The following is an 18,825-nucleotide window of genomic DNA, read 5'->3' as shown; positions in this document are numbered from 1 at the left end:
TCATGCAGGGATGTGGACGCAGAAGGGGGCACCACCTCCAGCCCAAGCACTGAGCCAATCCCAACCCTCCCACACCCTTTGCAAGTGGTTGGTTAAGTCATAGGCACCTCACACAGTTCTGGCCAATGAGAGGGAGTCCTCAAGGGGGCTGTGGAAAACATTCATGCCAACTAATAAAAAGAAGCACATGGGGAGAAGGGATACTTTTTCTTCCCAAGTCAGAGCTGAGTCTGCAATTGATGGCTGGGTTCACTGCAGCCATTCTGCAGCCATCAGGGGTACTAGGCTAACAGGCTGAGGAGGGCAGCAAAGACAGATAAATAAGGCTTGAGAGAGATAGAAAGAAAGATGGACAAGGCCTGGGCAGCTGAACTAACCAGCCCTAGAATTCCCTTAGCTCAACTCTTCTTATGTGGAATAATAGACTTTTCCATATTGTCTTAGCCAACTTGAGGTTTCTTGTTACCAACTTGTGGGCTCCCCTGGTGGCTCAGACAGTAGAGAATCGGCCTGCAATGTAGGAGACATGGGTTCGATCCCTGATTTGGGAAGATACCCTGGAGAAGAAGAGCAACTCACTCCAGTATTCTTGCCTGGAGAACGCCGTGGACAGAGGAGCCTGGTGGGCAACAGTCCACGGGGTCACAAAGAGTCAGACACGACTGAGTGACACACACACACACTTAGCACCCTGTGTTAAATAATTAAAGTTTATTAAGCCCCTGAGTGGCCCGGAGCAAGACTTTACATACATGTCATCTTACACTATCCTCACAATAATATCAATAAAACGAAACACGTGACCCCTCTTGCCTGAGTCCGCTTGTTGTCATTGTTCAGTCGCTCAGTTGTGTCCGACTCTCTGCGACCCCATGGACTGCAGCGCACCAGGCCTCCCTGTCCATCACCAACTTCCCGAGTTCACTCAAATTCACGTCCATTGAGTCAGTAATGCCATCCAGCCATCTCATCCTCTGTCGTCCCCTTCTCCTCCCGTCTTCAATCATTCCCAGCATCAGGGTCTTTTCCAATGAGTCAGCTCTTCACATCAGGTGGCCAAAGTATTGAAACTTCAGCATCAGTCCTTCCAATGAATATTCAGGGTTCATTTCCTTTAGGATGGACTAGACTGCTTGGGCTGCCGTGAAATGCCACGGACTGGGTAACTTTAACAACAGACATTTATTTTCTCACAGTCTGGAGGCTTGAAGATCAGAGTGCCAGTGTGGTCAGTTTCTGCTGAGGACCCTCTTCCTGGCCGGTAGACGGCACCTTCTTGCTGTACGCTCACACGCTCTCTCCTCGGTATATATTTGTGGATGGAGAAAGAGAAAGAAATCTTCTTTTCTTTGTCTTCTAGTCCCATTGGTTTAGGACCCAATGACTTCATTTAACCTTACTTCCTTAATTACCTGCTAAAACCCTTGTCTCCAAATACAGTCACACTGGGTGTTAGGGCTTTAACGTATGAACTGCGGGGGACACAGTTTTCAGTCCGTAGTCATTCTCCCCGCAAGACCATTCAGACTGACTGAGCGGGGGTGGCTGGCCCAAAGCCACACAGCTGCAAGGGACGCAGCTCAGGTTTGAATGTAAAGCTGTCTGAATTCCAAGGTGTGTGTTGTCTGCGCCAGTCAAGTGCCTCTGAGGTGACTGTGTGCGTGTGTGTCTCTTGATCCATGAGTCATTCCACTCTGAGATACACTGGATTTATCTATCTTCCTCATTTGTAAAATCAGCTTCACTGGAGGTATAATTTACCCACCCCAAATTCACCAACTTGAACCATCCAGTTAGAACGATTTTGACAAGTGCGTGCAGTTGTGGAAATACCACCACAATCAAGACGTAGAATAAATCCATCACACACCGCACCACCATCCCGTCATTCTCAGCCTTAGGCCCAGGCAATCGCTCACCCACTTTCAGCCACCATGATCTGGCCTTTTCCAGAATTTCATAGAAACAGGACCATAGTTTGTGTCTCCTGGGTCTGCTGTCCTTCACCCAGCGTTATGCTTTTGCGATTTATCCACGTGGTTCCATGTATCAACAGCGCATTCCTTTTTATTGCTGAGTAGCATTTTATTATAAGGATCCACCAGCTCTGGGTTTATCTGAATATAGAAATAATGCCTTCCACCCGTGGACACTGCAGGAAGCTCAGCCCCGCTGCTCCTCGATGTCCGTCTCCACTGAGTTCCTGTGGGGAATACACAGCGCAGGTAGCGATGCCTGGGGCCGTGGGGTTTGAGCTGCTCTCCACCAGCCGGCTGACGCTCTGTCTAGGACACTCCAGGGAAGGGATCCCACACTCCCCCGTCCCCAGTGCTCCTAGCCAGTGCCTGAGCATCTTCACAGATGGGCCCTTCTTTTATCCAGTCCCAAGCCTTCCTGCTTCATTACCAAGCTTCCTGCTGCTGATGAAATGGAAGCTTTGAAGCGAGAGGGGTGTTCGGTTCTGAAGGCAGGAGGAGAAGTGATAAGAAGACCCAGGAGTCCCTCCCTGTGTTCCTGGTTGTACAAAAAGCAGTTTCACAGCATACAGATGCTGCTGGGAGCTGCTCATCCCACTCACCCAGGGTCTGCTCACATCAGAGTGCACGCCCGCCTCTTGCCTGCCAGCGCCTGCATTTCTTTGCCGAAGGGCTTTCTCTGCCCGTAGGACCTGTTTTGTCTACCCCAGCCCTGTCTGCTTCTCCCCTCGGGCACAGTCACCCTGAGGCTTCTGTTCACACCCGCTCCACAGAGTTCTGCCGGGGGCCTGAGCCTCAGTCGCGCCCCCATGGTAAACGACCTGATAACACGCTTGGGCTGGCTTCTCCAGGGTCCTGGCTGTGGTCCCTGGAATTGCTCCCCTCCCCACCCCACCCCCCAGATAAATTGCATGCATGCAAATCCTTAGCCAGGTTCTGCTTCTGGGGACCATGTACTGAGCACTTTGGGCCGTGAGGCTCTGGGCTAGATTCTCTCTGCTCCGTTCTTATCACCAGGGTCCCCTGACGTAGGCCCCGGGCCACCGCTATCATCATCATCATTACTTGGCAGGTGGCATGATATGAGACCCCGAGAGGGTGACTGACTTGACCCGCGTCAAGTGGCCAACCCAGCTCTCCACCGCCCAGCACTCACCCCGCCCCTGCCCTTCACCCTCTATGTGCGTTTGAGACACTCCCTCTGCCCTGGGCGTCCATAGACCAGGATGCTGTCCCAGCTCCGCCGCAGATGTCCTGTATGACTTTAGGCAAGTCACTTGCCCGTTCTGGGCTCTATCTTTCCATTAGGGTCAGGAGGGCCAGAATTGCTTGATGCAAACCAGCCCTTCTAGCCCTGACGCTCGGTAAAATCTAAGGTCGAAGAAGGTGATTTTTGGACGAAAGATGCCCACCCGTTTCACCCACTGGGAGTCAGTGTGTAGAGTCAGCCTTGACAGATGGTGAAGAGGGAAAGAGAAGGAGTCGGAAGGGTTCCGGGAAGTGGGGTGTGGGGTCACGTGCAGCCCGAGGGGGACAATGGGGCTGGGGCACTGGGAGGGCAAGGCAGACTTCCCAGATCAGGGGCAGGAGGGTCAGCCTGGACTTCTCTCTCCTGGCTGGAAGTGTCGTGGGGACAACCTGGGGAGGGTCCCTTGTGTGGGGTCCCCTGAGCAGAAGCTGCTCCACATCCTGTTTCTTGGAGGGCCCACTCTCCAGGGGTCACTTCCTCCCCTAAGGCTCAGAGCAGCACAGAGGGGAGAGGGGGGTGAACTACGCCCGTGCCTGAACGATCGTGCTAACATGAATTCTCCAGCCCTCCCAGAGGAGAGGCGAAGGGCCCCTAGTGGAGGCCAGGGCTCGGGCCCCCTGGACCGGAGTGCTCCAGGGTGCTGGCTCTCTGCCAACCCCCTGACCACTGCCCCCCACCCCACACCACCCCACTCCCCGCCCTGTGGAGGAGGGAAGACTTGGCAGCCGGCCTGCATTTCTGAACCTGAATAAAGAAGCTCAGAGACGTCAAAGGCCTTAACCATGGGCACACGGCGAGAGCCTGCTTAGAAATCAGGCTTCCTGCTCCCTGGGCTGCGGGCTGTGTCCCGAGGGTGGGGACAAGAAGGATTGGAAGGCAGTGCCATAGCCGGGAGCCGCTTTAAACAGCAGAGAGCTCTGCAACCCGGGGCTTTGTGACAACCTAGAGGGGTGTCAGGGGTGAAGGCTGGGAAGGAGTTTCAAAAGGGTGGGGACATTGTATACTTATGGCTGATTCACGTTGCCTTATGGCAGCAACGAGCACAACATCGTAAGGCAATTATCTTCGAATTAAAAATTTTTTAAAAAGGGCTCTTCATTTGGCCAAATAGAGGCCGGAGGGGATTGGGCGTATCCTCAGCTGACAAATACCAGAGCTGTGAACAGCCATGCAGCCAGGGCTTCCATTTTTAGACACCTAGAGACCTCCTGAAAGAGGAGAGTGAAAAAGTTGGCTTAAAGCTCAACATTCAGAAAACCAAGATCATGGCATCCAGTCCCATCACTTCATGGCAAATAGACGGGGAAACAGTGGAAACAGTGGCTGACTTTACTTTTTTTGGACTACAAAATCACTGCAGATGGTGACTTCAGCCATGAAATTAAAAGACGCTTACTCCTTGGAAGAAAAGTTGTGACCAACCTAGATAGCATATTGAAAAGCAGAGACATTACTTTGCCAACAAAGGTCCATCTAGTCAAGTCTATAGTTTTTTCAGTGGTCATGTATGGATGTGAGAGTTGGACTGTGAAGAAAGCTGAGTGCCAAAGAATTGATGCTTTTGAACTGTGTGTTGGAGAAGACTCTTGAGAGTCCCTTGGACTGCAAGGAGATCCAACCAGTCCATTCTGAAGGAGATCAGCCCTGGGATTTCTTTGGAAGGACTGATGCTGAAGCTGAAACTCCAGTACTTTGGCTACCTCATGCAAAGAGTTGACTCATTGGAAAAGACTCTGATGCTGGGAGGGATTGGGGGCAGGAGGAGAAGGGGACAACAGAGGATGAGATGGCTGGATGGCATCACCGACTCGATGGACGTGAGTCTGAGTGAACTCTGGGAGTTGGTGATGCACAGGGAGGCCTGGCGTGCTGCGATTCATGGGGTCGCAAAGAGTCGGACACGACTGAGTGACTGATCTGAGAGACCTCACAGCAAAAGTAAGGGAAGGGCATGGACTCTAGAGCCAAACGGACCTGATTCCAGCCTGACTTTGTCCAGGCTCTGGATGGGTGATCTTGAGAGTGACTGGCTAACCTCTCCAAGCCTTAGAGGCTGCATCTAGAAAATGGAGCCGCGATGCCCACTCCTCAGACCTGTTGTTGAGACTGAGGGATACCGGGTAAGTAGGGTGCCGCACGGTACCTGGTGGATGCTCCCAGGGATGAGTTTCTCAAGGAGAAATCCTTAATTCCATTGACAGTTGTACAGCCTCTGATGTACACGGGCCCATCGCCTCCCCTCCTGCCACATAACCACACGAGCTCAGGAGGGCTTGCCTCCTATTCCCGGGCGAGGTGGGAGGAGCCCCTGAATCCCAGCAGAGGACTTGGAACACGTAGCAGTTCCCCAGAGAAATAATTTCTGATCCTGGGCAGCCACAAATACAGGTAAAACTTTGGCAGCTACCCCCAGCATGCTTGGAGCAGGGCACGGCAACCCTCCCCAGTAGTCCTGCCTGGGGAATCCCATGGACAGAGGAGCCTGGCGGGGCTACAGTCCGTGGGGTGGGACACGACTGCCCAACTGCCATTTTTGCTTTCCCGGCATGCAGGGGGCTTTGGGGGCTACCCTGAGGCTCCAGTGACCACCAGCCACGAGAGTAATGCAGCTACAACATTAACCGCGGAGACGTCAAGGCCACGCCCACGGCGTCCTGAGCTCTTGCTGGATGTGGACACTCAAAGTCCATTGCGTCCTCTAATTTTTCTAGACCCCTTTGAAGTTGGCAGGCATTTTTCTTCCTCCCTTTCAGAGATGAGGAAGCAGAGCGGGTCGATGACTTGTTGAAGTGTGTTAGCCTCACAGGCGGTTTTTCACCACGACTTTCTTTACTGAGCCCACTGACACTGCTTCTCTGGGAAGATGTATTGCTTGATCCGAGCAGCTGACTTGTAAGTGAAATTTCAGGACCAACCCTTCCACGAGCTAAGGAGGCCATGGACTCTGGAGGCCCGGAGGATCGAAAGCCGGCAGAAATCCAATCGGCTGACACTGGCTCGAGGGTCCAAGCCACAGGGCAGGAGGGCCAGAGCTCAGGATGTTGCTTCTGCCCAGAAAAGTGCTTGCAGAGCTCTGAGCACATGCCCAGAGACAGTGGGCAAGAACTCTGTGTGTGCGTGCGTCTTGGATAGGTGTTTCGCCCCAGCTGATTACTGCCCTGCCCCACCCCCTCATCTCTGTTCACAAACTTACTGATGTGGTCTGCGCTTTGTTAGGGGCTTCCCGGGTGGCGCTCATGGTAAAGATCCCACCTGCCAATGCAGTAGATGTAAGAGATGTGGGTTCGATCCCTGGGTTGGGAAGATTCCCTGGAGGAGGGCAACCCACTCCAGTGTTGTTGCCTGGAGAATCCCATGGACAGAGGAGCCTGGCAGGCTATAGTCCATGGGGTCTCAAAGAGTCAGACATGACTGAAGCGACTTAGCACGCACTCACACACTTTTTTTATCTGCTTGAATTTGCACAATGCCTGACATATGATTGAAAATCTTACCCCTCTCTCATCATCACTCAAGCTGAGAATTCCCTCCATTCGGAGCAATGACCCTGTGCATGGAAGGATGCCTGGGTCTTGGGCTGGGGGAGGGTGGCAGGTGTACTTTTCAAAGCAGTATCTAATATGCCTATTGCCGTCAAAGGATATCCTATAGCAGACGAAGCTTCTTGGGGGGTGGGGAAGACATTAGCAGTCTGAGTTTGAACCTCCTGGGGGTTGGACGGAGAGGCTCTGAGGTCAGTGAGTTACCTAGAGAGGCAGGGGTTGGGGCCGGGGAGCCTCCCCTCCAGGACTGTGGGCTGGTGGGGCATGAAGGTACCACACCGGGATGCCTGTTTTCTGTCTCGGCAGCTCTCATTGGTCGGTACTTTCGTGATCACGGAGATTTCAATCAGCTGTGACAGACATAACCTTGAAGTGTGAGGTTGTTGGGAAAGAGAAGAAGGGGAGACAGACAGGGAGAGAGGAGACACAGAGACAGGAAGGAGAGGGTCAGCAGGACACTTCCTGGCTGTCTGGTGTGCCAGCCGTCCGTCCATTTCTTGCTGACCTGCCATAGGTCAAAGACGCTGCAGTCAGGTCAAGCCTGACTTATGCCCAAGCCACCTTTGGGCATCCTTAATAACTCTTTGTGAGCAAGCTGTATTTCCTCCTCTTTATAGGCAAGGAAGTGGAACCTTACGGGGGTGTCTCGGCCACTGAAGGAGCACTCGGGTTTCCGCCTCACCTCTGCCTTCGTGGGTTCAAATCCCCGCCCCGCCTCTTACTAGCATGTGGTATCAGGCAAGCTGTGTAACCCCGTATTGCCTCCACGCCCTCATCTGTGAAATGGGGACGAGACTACAGACCCACTGGGGGCTGTGTGAGCGTTAAATGGGTTAATGTATGCGAAGCCCATGGAAGCGTGCCAGGCGCATATTAAATTCTGTACAAGCGTCAGCGGTTATTTGGTTATTGTTATTCTGTGTGTAGCTCATTCAGTGCCACTTGGAGTGTCCTTTTCCTCTCTCCTTCTCCCAGTTCCCCCTTCCTGACAGCTCCCTCTCCCTTTTAAAGTTAAGCCCTGGTGTCAGCTTCTCCAGCCAGCCAGAGACGCGGGCACCTCCCCGCCTCCCAGCCTAGGGGCTGGGCTCCTGGGGGGACAGACCTTTCTGTGGTATCCAGGCCCCTCAGAGCAGGCGGAGCAGTGTGGGTGATGGGGGCCGAGACGTGGAGCCCCCCGCCCCCCGCCCTTCTCTCTGAGCATCTGAGGGCATAAGTTAGATAACCGTGACACCTGTTTTAAATTAGCCTTCAGAAGCCTCCGACAGCTGAGAAATTATTTAACAGGGAAAGAATTGAGTACATGAATAAATATTAATATTAAATCACTGCTTCTCTAGATTTAAAGGGAAGGAAGAGAGACTCGCCAAGAAATGGAGACAGCAAGTCTCTAATAGATGCTCCCGAGTGTGGTTTGGAGAAGCGAGAGACGGGAGTCGGGAGCAGCAGGCCGTTGGGCCCCTCTTCCTGGCTGAGCAAGGCGGGGGCTCCACCCGTCGGGGGGCGGGCAGGGGGAAGGGGCTCAGGGCAACTCAACAGTAGCTCCTTTAACTCCAGCCTCCCCTGGCCAAGATCCTGAAGGGGCCAAGGGGCAGCCGGAGGGCAGCCAAGCATCTCATCACCCCTTGGGGCGGGGCTGGGGGGTGGAAGTCACACTGATTCGTGCGTCTGGCACGATCGCTTCTGGGAACCCATTCCTCCATGTGAAAATATTAAAATATCTCCTTTATGACCACACTGTATAAAAGCAAATACAAGTCAGGCTGGATTCAAGATTGTACATTCCTTATTGTTACATTCCCCACCCCCCAGCGATTATAAAAGGAACCCACATGAGAACAGTTTCTGCATCCCGGGCACCGTGCCCGCTGGTGCAGATGGGTGAATTGGTTTGCTCTGCCGGGGGTGGGGGTGCTGTTGCTTGACCTGGGGACGCCGGAACTGCTGGGGAGGGGCCGTCCTGGGGTGAGGGTCCCCCAGGGAAGGCACGTGAATCTTAGGGTTGTGCGAATTTGCAAGCTGGGACCTCATCTTTCAGGCCCAGATCAAATATCATATTAAGGAATAATAATAAATTAGTAGCAGTAATATGATGACAGTAACAAGTAGCTCACTTGGCCCCGGCTGCCCTGGAGTCCTGGGTGCCCCAGATCTGCCCGCGGCGCTGCAGGCTCAGGGGCCTGGTGTTCCTCTCCCTCCTCCTGGAGCCCTCTTCCCCAGCATCCCCTTGCCTCATTCCCTCTCCTCTTGGAGGGTCTCTGCTGTGAGGTCCTCCCCCCAGTGGGGCCCTTCCTGGCCTTTCTATCTAAACAGCCCCTCCCACCTCTTCACTCTTGTCTCCTTACCCTGCTTGACTCTCTCCATTGCTTAGCACTGATATCACATTATGTGATGAATGTAAATATATGAAACAACATACGTGTGCTCAGTCGCTCAGTCGTGTCCGACTCTCTGCAGCCCCATGGACTGTAGCCCACCAGGCTCCTCTGTCCATGAAGTTCTCCAGGCAGGAGTACTGGAGTGGGTTGCCATTTCCTTCTCCAGGGGATCTTCCTGGCCCAGGGATGGAACCAGGGTCTCCTGCAGGGCAGGCAGAGGCTCTACCGTCTGAGCTACTAGGGCAGCCCCACGATGGAATATGTACCACATACAATGTACGTTATCTGTATGTGCCTGGCTGTGGTCCTCTAGGCCGGGGGTCCCCAACCTCTGGGATCTGATGCCTAATGATCTGAGGTGGAGCTGATGTAACAACAGAAATAAAATGCACGATGAAGGTAATGCCCTTGAATGCCCTTGAATCATCCCGAAACCATTCCCCCCACCCCCCACCCTCCACGGAAAAATTGTCTTCCACAGAACCAGCCCCTGTGCCAACGGTTGGGGACCGCTGCCTCCACGAGGCGAGGTCTGCATCTACTCACCCTGTGTCCTCAGCGTTGAGGACAGTGCCTGGCATCCAGCGTGTGCCCACGAAGTATTTGCTGCACGCACAAACCAATGAGTGGATGGGACACTTGCAGCACACGGAAGGCACAGCCGCCGTGGTACCTGGCGTGCTGGCTTCAGTCCTCACCACTCCGCACGAGGAGCTATCACCTCACCAGGGATGCGAGGTCTGGAAAGACAGACGCGCGTGCCCCAGAGTCACATAGCTAGTAGATCAACAGCAGCCCTCGATAGGACAAGGTGTGGAAAGGCCCCAGGTGTGAACCAAGTAGGGGTCTGGAAGGTGCAGGCAGGGAGGCTGTGAGGTGCAGGGCTGGCTTCGTTTCCCTTCTGGGTCAAGTCTAGTCCTCCGGCTCCTGTGTGCTCTGGAGCCTTCCAGGCTGTCCTGTGGGAGGTGACCGGGAGTCGGGGGCCCTGATGGACGCACCTGCCCCCTACAACCTGTGTGGATGTCCCACCCTCCTGGCCTTAGTCTCCTGACCTGGGATTCGGGGGTTCAGGGTTCCCCTCTGTCGAAGCTCCTCACGAGGGAAGGGGAAGTACCTTCCTCATCTCTGCCCCCTCCTCCCGATCCCTGGCCCCGGGGCTGGTGGACCCTCTGTCTTCAGCCAAGCATGTTTTGCACCGTCCAGCACCTCCTGGCATTTCTGAAGCCCCATCCTACGTATGACGGAGACCATGCTGCTCCAGTGAACACCAAACAGAGGCCCAGCTCCTTGTCTGAATGTGGCGGCGACGTTGATGTGATGGAGCTTTTAATTAGAGGCCTGTGTGCACTCCCCCAAAGGCTGTTTTGGCCCAGGGTGTTCCGTCTGGAGCAGCCCAGACTCTGTGTGTGGTGATGACAACAAGGACCTTTGGGCTGTGCTTCGTACAGACGGGTGAGGCAGGAATCTCTCAGAAGGCAGGGGCAGCCATGACCCGGCCTCCATCTCCAGCCCCTCCCTGCTCCTGAGGTCCCGCCATGCCCTGGAAAGGCACCCTCCACCCAGAGGGGACAGAATGTCAGCTTGTTCTCTCTTGAATTTGTCCTCCAAGTATTTGCAGGGGTTGGTGGGGCGGCGGGGGAGGCCTTCAGAATTCACTGACCACCCCCCACCCCACCCAGGGGCATGTCTGGGCCAGCAGCGTGGTTGGGCCCCCTGGACTGGGTGCTTGGGCCCGGGCCACTTCTAGGCCAGTGCGAAGGCCTCTGGTAAGCACATCTTGAACCCAGTGCTGTCATGAGACCAGACAGAGTGGAGTGATGGCTTCCATTCATTTGGTGTCTGGTGAGCTCAGTTATAAGTAAGGAAAGTAGATTCAGAGAAGTTGAAAAACTCACCCAAACTCTCCCAGCTAGAAAGTTCCAGAACTGGACTGAGATGCAGATGTGTGGACATCTGCCCTACACCAGCAGCCCGTTTGACATCCTGTATGTCAGATCTGAACCCTTTCCCGATGGACAAAGCCCTGAGCTCCGGTAGGACACTCTTCTTTCCCACAGAAAGAAGAAGGCTCACCACAGTCTCCAGAAGGTATCTCTCAAGGGTAACTTGATGCTGCTTTTCCTGAAGCTGTGGCCTAGGTCCCATCTGCCTGCTGAAGGCCATCACGGAACCCCAGCCCTTTCCCTCAGAGCAGCTCTGAGCTGGAATTAGGTGACTCGTGAGATAAAAGGCTGTGTCTGTCTTGGTTGCCACTGTTGCGTGAATGGACGGACGCACGGATGGATGGATGGAAATGAGACTCATTCCCGAATTCCATTCTCTCAGCCCCCACCCACCCGCCCAGCTGTGCCCTCGGTTACTGCCAGGGCGGGGTCAAGCAGCACACATGGGGGGACTGGGGCCAATGTGACCAATGGGGTGGAGGCCTCTGCAGCTGGCAAAACTGCCTGCGGGCTCCACCTCTGCGTCCTCGCGCTTGGCCTGCGCTCCGGGCCCCTGGGCCTCGTCTCTCGTTCCCCTGATGAGTCACATCAGTCCCCATGATGGACCTGCCATCCCTGCCCTCATCCTGCAGACACGATGCCACCCTTTCTCACCCGCTGCAAACAGAAGGCCCGAGCGCTGCAGGAATCCACCCCTCCCTCCCAGCCGGGCTGCCCTCGCCGCCTTAATATCTTTTTCCTAATAGAATGCCCTGAACCCTGTGTGCTGGGCTAAAAGCAGCCTCAGAGGCCTCTCTGGGTAATTGCCCTGGCTGAGGCACGATCTCACCTTACGCTCGGGGTCGGAACCTGCTGGCTGGTCTGAGGATGCTGCTGGGGTGGGGGATGGAGAGCTGGGCCAGGAGCCACACAGCCCGGCTCTAGCACACTCTTCCACTCGGAGATTCCACTCCCCATTGATAATAAAGGAAAAGGGCTTCATTCCGTGAACTTTGCGGTGCCATCCATCACTGCAATTTGGGAATTCTCCCTACCCATTGAGAAAAACCCTGTGAGCACAGGCCACATCTGTGAACTGGTAAATTTCATGTTAAGTTATACCTCCATATAGCTGGCAAAAATGAATGCACTTGAGCAAGACATCTATCAGTCAAAAGAACATTCTATGGGCAATGAGAATCTTGTGCGTTTGGTACCCATGGGCAGGAGATCAGAGATAAGCCTGGAAAACCAGCACAAGCCCGATCATGCGGGGCCTTGGGCAGCATTCAGATCTCACAAGCTATGAAATAACTGTCGCTGTGTAATAACCAATTTCAAACTTAGTGGCTTAAAACAATTATTTACCCTCAAAACCATGGCCCTGTGGTTGGCTGAGATCGGCTGATCTGGGTTGGGCTCGGTGGGGCAGTTCTCTTTAAGCTGTGGGTCTGGCCGGCCTTGGCTCTGGGATTCTGGGCTGAGTTCAACTCTGTTTCACGTGTGTTCACTCTTGAGTCCCCGTTGAGGCAGCCGCAGCTCCAGAGGAAAGCCCTTCTCTTCTCTGCATGCAGAGTGCAACGCAGAAATCCAAGGGGCAAGTGCTGCTGGACAAGCCCCTCTCAATCTGCTGTTATCTGTCACCCCACTGGCCAAAACCAGTCACATGACCATAAACTGGGGGGTGGGGTGGGGAGGTAGGTTCTGCTCACAGGGAAAGGGAGAAAGGGTGGGTGTTTGCTGAACCCCAGTCCAAGTGATCACAGGCTACTTTGGTGTAACAGTTAAGAGTCAGGCCAGCGTGGGTTCACCTTCTGTTACTCACCAACCACGTGACTTTGGGCGAGAAACTTTCCCTCTGTCTGTGTCTTAGATTTGTCATCTGAAAAGCAGGTACCAGCAGACACAGCCTGTTCAGTCACATTAGGTCGGGCTTGCACGGGGTGAGCACCACAGGATCAGTCTGTTTCCAAGGCGCTGAGGGGTACTCCAGGTTTCTCTTTGTCATCACCCCCGATTCCCTACCCCCATCTTCCCCTCCTCTGGACCGGACCACCCCCCTCTCTCCCTTCCTAGGGTTGCTGCTCTCTTCAAATATTTGGAAACATCCCTGAAGTCCCCAATCTTTGGTCATGGTTCAGCCAGGCTACACGGATTTAGTTTCTTTAATCTTTCATTGTAAATTAATCCCTCTGAACCTTTAATCATTTTCCTCAAACGAGATTCAAATGAGACTCGTCTCTGGGCTCCCATCGTACCCAGGTGGCGGTCTAGTAACAGGCTGACATGACGACAGGGTTCTGGTCCTTTGGGGAGGGCGCGGCAGGCCACCCCTGAGACAAGGAGATCGGGCGCCTGGAACTTGACTCTGAACTGGAAGCCAGCCCAAGGTGCTGTTGTTGCCCTGCCCACAGGAGGGAGGGCCGTCTGGACCTGAGCGGTTTTGCAGGGGAGGCGGTTGAACACACGCAAGCTCCCTCTCCCAGCCCCTTTCGTCCCCCCTTATCCCTGACATGGACGTGCATCCTGCCTTGTTCGCAATGTGGATGATCCTCCATCTTAAATTCTTAGAGATTATAGCCCCTCCCTTTGTAGAATTCCAAAGCCTGGTGTGGTCCCGGATCTCTGGCTCACCCTTGCAGAAAAAAGCAAGGCATCTCCGCAGACCGGAAAATAGGTGGGGTGGACAGACCCGTCTGTGGGCTGCACCCGTGACCCTGGACGCGCAGAATGCAGGGACGCTCCCGCCCACCCTCTGTCAACCTCCGGGATGCAGGTTTAGAGCTGGCTGCTCATTTCTACACACCTTCTAGGAAATGCTCCCCCCACTGAGCTCTGAAGTGGTTTCTAAATATTAAAGTCAATGATCGGGAGAAACACGGAAACCAAGCGTGCTCCAGGCCCGAGGTCCTCCAGGCAGCGGGATCTACGTGGATTTGTAATTCCTAATGGCATTTCTCAGGCATTTAACTCACAGGTGGTATCACCCACTGACAGCTGAAGTATTGTTTCCTGGACGCTGGGCAGAGCCGAACTGCATCCCTCCTTCCTCACTGAGGATGTATATCCTGGTGCCTAAAGACAGATTTTGGAGTGAGACTTCTTGGGTCGGGATCCCAGCTCCACCACTTACTAGCTACATGGCCTGGGGCAAGACGCATTGCCACTCCGTACCTCTGTTTCCCCCTCTGAAAAATGGGTATAATAGTAACACCTATCGCATAGAGCCCGCTGTAAGAATGAGCGCATCACAGTGTCTGCAAGCGCCTCTGAGAGTATCAGGCTCAGGACACGGGCTTGGCGCACACTTCCCGCAGTTGTAGTTGCCGCTGCTCCCGCTAGGGGAGCCATTTCCGGCCTCTGAGCCTCAGTTTCTCCGCCTGGGAGATGGGCGTGCTGCTGCGTGTCTGTGTGTCTCCCGAGGGCTGTTGTGAGAATCAGGCGAAATAAAGCGGGTGAAAGTGCTTTTTGCAAAACAGCGACGCGTTTCCCGTTTGGAAAGATGGTTAGAGAGACGGCAGGGTAAATGTGCTGGCGATGAGGTGAGTGATGAGCTGTGATATTTAAATGAGAGTTTCTGAGCTCCCCGGAAGCCTTTTATTCCCCGTCCCCAAACACTTATTGTATTGGAGCATCTCGAAGCTTTCTCTGCTCTACCTGGGAGACTGATTTGCTCGAAATTGGCTTGGGGAAGGCAGAGCTATTAGGGGCAGGGCATGAAAGGAGTGCGGCTTACAAACCTTCCCTCAACAGAGAGTTCCCAAAGGATTGGGAAACGGATTGCCGGGTCTCAGTCACTCTCTGGCTTTCTCTCTCTGCATCATTCCACCCCACCTTAGAACTGTGGGGAATAAGATGGATACCATCTGTCTCAAAACCGAGTACTTGGAAGTCATCCTCCATACCTGTCTGTCCATTCTCTGAGGCCTTGTAAAGATCCCTCCCCAGGATCACTGGGAGCTGCCCCCTGCAGTCCCCCTCCTTGGGTGTGAAGTCCAACATCTCTCCCCCTGAATGTCTTCAGTAGCATCCTAGCCAGACCCCTTTCTCCCTTCTTGTCTTCTTAGAATCCGTTCTCAGAGTAGCAACTGCTAGGGTACTTAAAAAATACTAACCCAGGGAACTCCCTGGCCACCCGGTAGTTAAGATTCCACAGTGTCAATGCAGGGAGCGTGGGTTCGATTGATGGGTGGGGAACTAAGATCCCGCTTGCTGCACAGAGCAGCCAAAAGATAAAAAATATCCCTCGTGACTCAGACGGTGAAGAATCTGCCTGCAATACAGGAGACCTGGGTTCGATCCCTGGGTTGAGAAGATCCCCTGGAGGAGGGCGTGGCAGCCCACTCCAGTATTCTTGCCTAGAGAATTCCCTGGGCAGAGGAGCCCGGCAGGCTACAGTCCATGGGGTCACAAAGAGTCGGACGCGACTGCGCGACTAACACTCAGTACTTTCATATATACATTAATCTAATCCTTCCTCAAATCTCCTGGTAGCTTTCTTTTGCTTACAGAAAAAAGGCAACATCCCCTGAAGTAGCTACTGTTATTATTCCCATTTAAGAATTGAAGTGTAGCTGATTTATAGTAGTGTATTAGTTTCAGATATCAATGTTTTTATAGATTATGTGCTATTATTCCATGCTACAGATGAGGACACTGAGGCTCAGTCCAGGTAGGTACTCTGGCCCTAGGTTCCCCAGATCAGAAGTGTCAGGATTGGGATCCCGACCCCAGCAGCCTGGGTTCACCCCCCCTCTCCAGCCTCCTCCTGGGCCACTGGTCTCCCTGTCCCTCTGATTGAGCAGGTTCCTTATAATCTCAGGGTCTTTGCATATGCCCTTTCCACCACCTAGAATGCTCTTCCCTCCTCTCCCTGCCTTCCAGCCTCCACCTAAGGCCGTCTGGGCAGCTCCTGCCCCTCCTCCAGATCTCTATTTTCTCAAGGCAGGCCTCCTCAGCTGAGTCTAGGGTCTGTACACTTGCAGCACCCTGCCTTTCTTCACTGCATGGATCCTAATTGCAACCATCTTCTCTCTAATGACTCTTTGCTGAATGTCTGTCTCTCCCAAAAAAGCAACATCAAGATGGCAAGGGCCGTGTCTCAGCGCAAGGTGTTATAACAAATACCACAGCCACTCATTTCTCACAGTTCTGGAGGCTTGACGTCCAAGACCAAGGTGCCAGCAGGTGTGGTGCCCAGTGAGGCCCCTCTTCCTGCTCTCATTCAGGCACTTTCTCGCCATATGCCCACACGGCAGTGAGAGAGAGAGAGGGAGAGAGGGAAAGCTGGTCGGGTCTGGGAGGCCCCACCCTCACGTGTGTCTGCTGAGTCGCTTCAGTCGTGTCTGACTCTTTATGACCCCATGGACTGTAGCCTGCCAGGCTCCTCTGTCCGTGGGATTTTCCAGGCAAGAATACTGGAGTGGGTTGCCATTCCCTTCTCCAGGGGATCTTCCTGACCCAGGGATTGAACCCACATCTGCTGTGGCTCCTGCATTGCAGGCGAGTTCTTTAGCGCTCAGCCACCAGGGCAGCCACCCACCCTCATGACCTCATCTAACCTAATGACTTTCCAAAGACCTCCAAATATGATACATTAGGGGGTTAGAGCTTCAACATATTAATTTGGGGGTTCACAAGCATTTAATTCAGAATAGGGGATATATATCTTGCTCTGCTCTGGATCAGTGATTCCAAGCACAGTTCTTGGCACTAAGCAGGCACTTAGAACACTTGAGGAAGGAAGGAATGGAGGAAGGAAGGTGGGGGAGGAGACAGGGCGGGAGGGGAGGAAGGAAGAATAAGGAATCACAGTGCTCCTCGGACGTTGAATCTGGAGGTCCCACATGGATTTGAGGGCACCCCACTCCAGTCCTCTCGCCTGGAAAATCCCATGGACGGAGGAGCCTGGTGGGCTGCAGCCCATGGGGTTGCTAGAGTCGGACACGACTGAGCGACTTCACTTTCACTTTCATGCCTTGGAGAAGGAAATGGCAACCCACTCCAGTGTTTTTGCCTGGAGAATCCCAGGAATGGGGGAGCCTGGTGGGCTGCCATCTATGGGGTCGCACAGAGTTGGACACGACTGAAGCGACTTAGCTGCAGCAGCAGCAGCAGCTACAAACCCAGTCATGTCTCGAAAACTTTCTGTGACATCAGAGAGAACTGGATGAATCACCATTTAGTAAAGACTACTTTTTATTAAGAGTGACCTAACCGTTGGCAAAGTTGTGACTGGCTACGATACTTTCAACTTTTCTCGAAACATAAAAATAAATTTAAAAGAAAGAGGAAGCAAAAGTCATGTTGAACTGCTCTGATCTCCCAAGCAAGAAATATTTCCTTGGGATTAGATCCCTGCTATGAAATATTGCCCCATGATTAGATCTCAAGCCATGAAATATACCCATGAATTTAGATCCCCACCTTGGAAATGCAGTTTGCTGATTAGATCGCCCCCATGAAATATGGTCTTTGGGTTAGCGCATGCCCGTAAAATATGGCCTTTGATTAGATCACTGCGGAGAAGGCTGAGTTGCTGGCTGGGAGTGGGGACTTTCAAGACGTCCTCACGGGGTAGAATATAAATATGGGCAGAGGAAGTGGAAACAGCGGAGGTAAATTCATAGCGGTGACGTTTTGGAGCCTGGACTTCCTTGGAGGTTGTCAGCGGGAGGGGCGGGGACGGGGACAGGGCCAGGCTTGGAGACTCACCTCTGAGCCGGCCGCACCCCCAGGTGGCGACGGGGGTGGAGGGGACAGCTGCCGAGCGGGGCTTCCTGTGTGCCGGGCACCAGGCTCAGTCCTCAATGCCAATCAGCTCCCCCAGTTCCCAGGAGGGAGGTGACATTATTACCGTTCCTGTTTACCACTGGGGATGAAGGCACAGAAAAGTGAACTCACAAGCCCAAGGACACAGAGCTGGAACCTGTTAGAGCTGGGGTTTGAGCCTGGGGCATCTCCCCCTCGAGACTGACCCTGGCCTTTGGTTGGGCAAACCGCTGCCAGTCCTGGACTCGCCTGTAAGTGAGGGGCCGTGTGACCCCCATGGGCTAGTCCTGCTGCAGAGTTGAGGGGAGAGGACCCTGCAAGACGCAGAGGTGAGCTGGGTCACCCCGGCTCGCTCTAGGTGAAGACCAGAACCAGAGTGTGAGGTCAGAGTCCAGAGAGACATGGGGTCCAGCTGGGTTCATCCCCCAGATTAACCAGAGCTGGGCAGTGCCAGGGCCAGGCCTAACAGCAAGGCCTTCTAACTTTGAGGCAACCATCTCCTACTAAAGGACTTCCCTGGTGGCTCAGACGGTAAAGTGTCTGCCTACAATGCAGGAGACCCAGGTTCGATACCTGGGTTGGGAAGATCCTCTGGAAAAGAAAATAGCACTAACTCTGTAAGTCTCTCTCTCTGTCTCTCTCTGAAAGGAGCAGAAAGCTAAGTTTGGAGGCTGAGATCATTCAGCAAGGTGGTCTAGAGTCACCCTTCAGAGGGTGGGGAGGGCAGGCAGACCTGGGTTGCCACCCGGCTCAGAGCTGGTAACTCTGTGACTGAGCACTCTCACCCCCAGGCCTCTCACAGCCCAGCCTCTGTGGGGCATTGCCCTTGAAGGCCACCAACTAACCCCAGGCCATGCCTCCCCAAAGGCTGGCCTATCTGATGGCCCCTCGATGGATGCAAGGGCCTTGTGCTCAGGCCTCAATTCAGAGCAATGCTGAAGGCTCGTTTCTGCTCCCGAGACCCAGCGGGGTCTGGCCAAGGCACAGGGC

General features: G+C 53.8%; 1 protein-coding gene and 1 non-coding gene across 2 annotated transcripts in view; both read left to right on the top strand.

Moving 5' to 3' along the window:
* The window catches only part of IGSF21 (immunoglobin superfamily member 21), a 280,582-nt gene that overhangs the window by 65,227 nt on the left and 196,530 nt on the right, over positions 1-18,825 (top strand). The gene's annotated exons all lie outside the window — the stretch shown is intronic.
* TRNAC-ACA (transfer RNA cysteine (anticodon ACA)) lies at positions 18,349-18,420 on the top strand. The gene has a single exon. It is a non-coding gene; the product is annotated as a tRNA-Cys (tRNA).

The sequence above is a fragment of the Bos taurus genome, chromosome 2, assembly GCF_002263795.3.
Source record: "Bos taurus isolate L1 Dominette 01449 registration number 42190680 breed Hereford chromosome 2, ARS-UCD2.0, whole genome shotgun sequence".
NCBI classification, from domain to species: Eukaryota; Metazoa; Chordata; class Mammalia; order Artiodactyla; family Bovidae; genus Bos; species Bos taurus.
The sequence above is the reverse complement of the archived record's forward strand: the minus strand, read 5'-3'. Positions and strand labels throughout refer to the sequence as shown.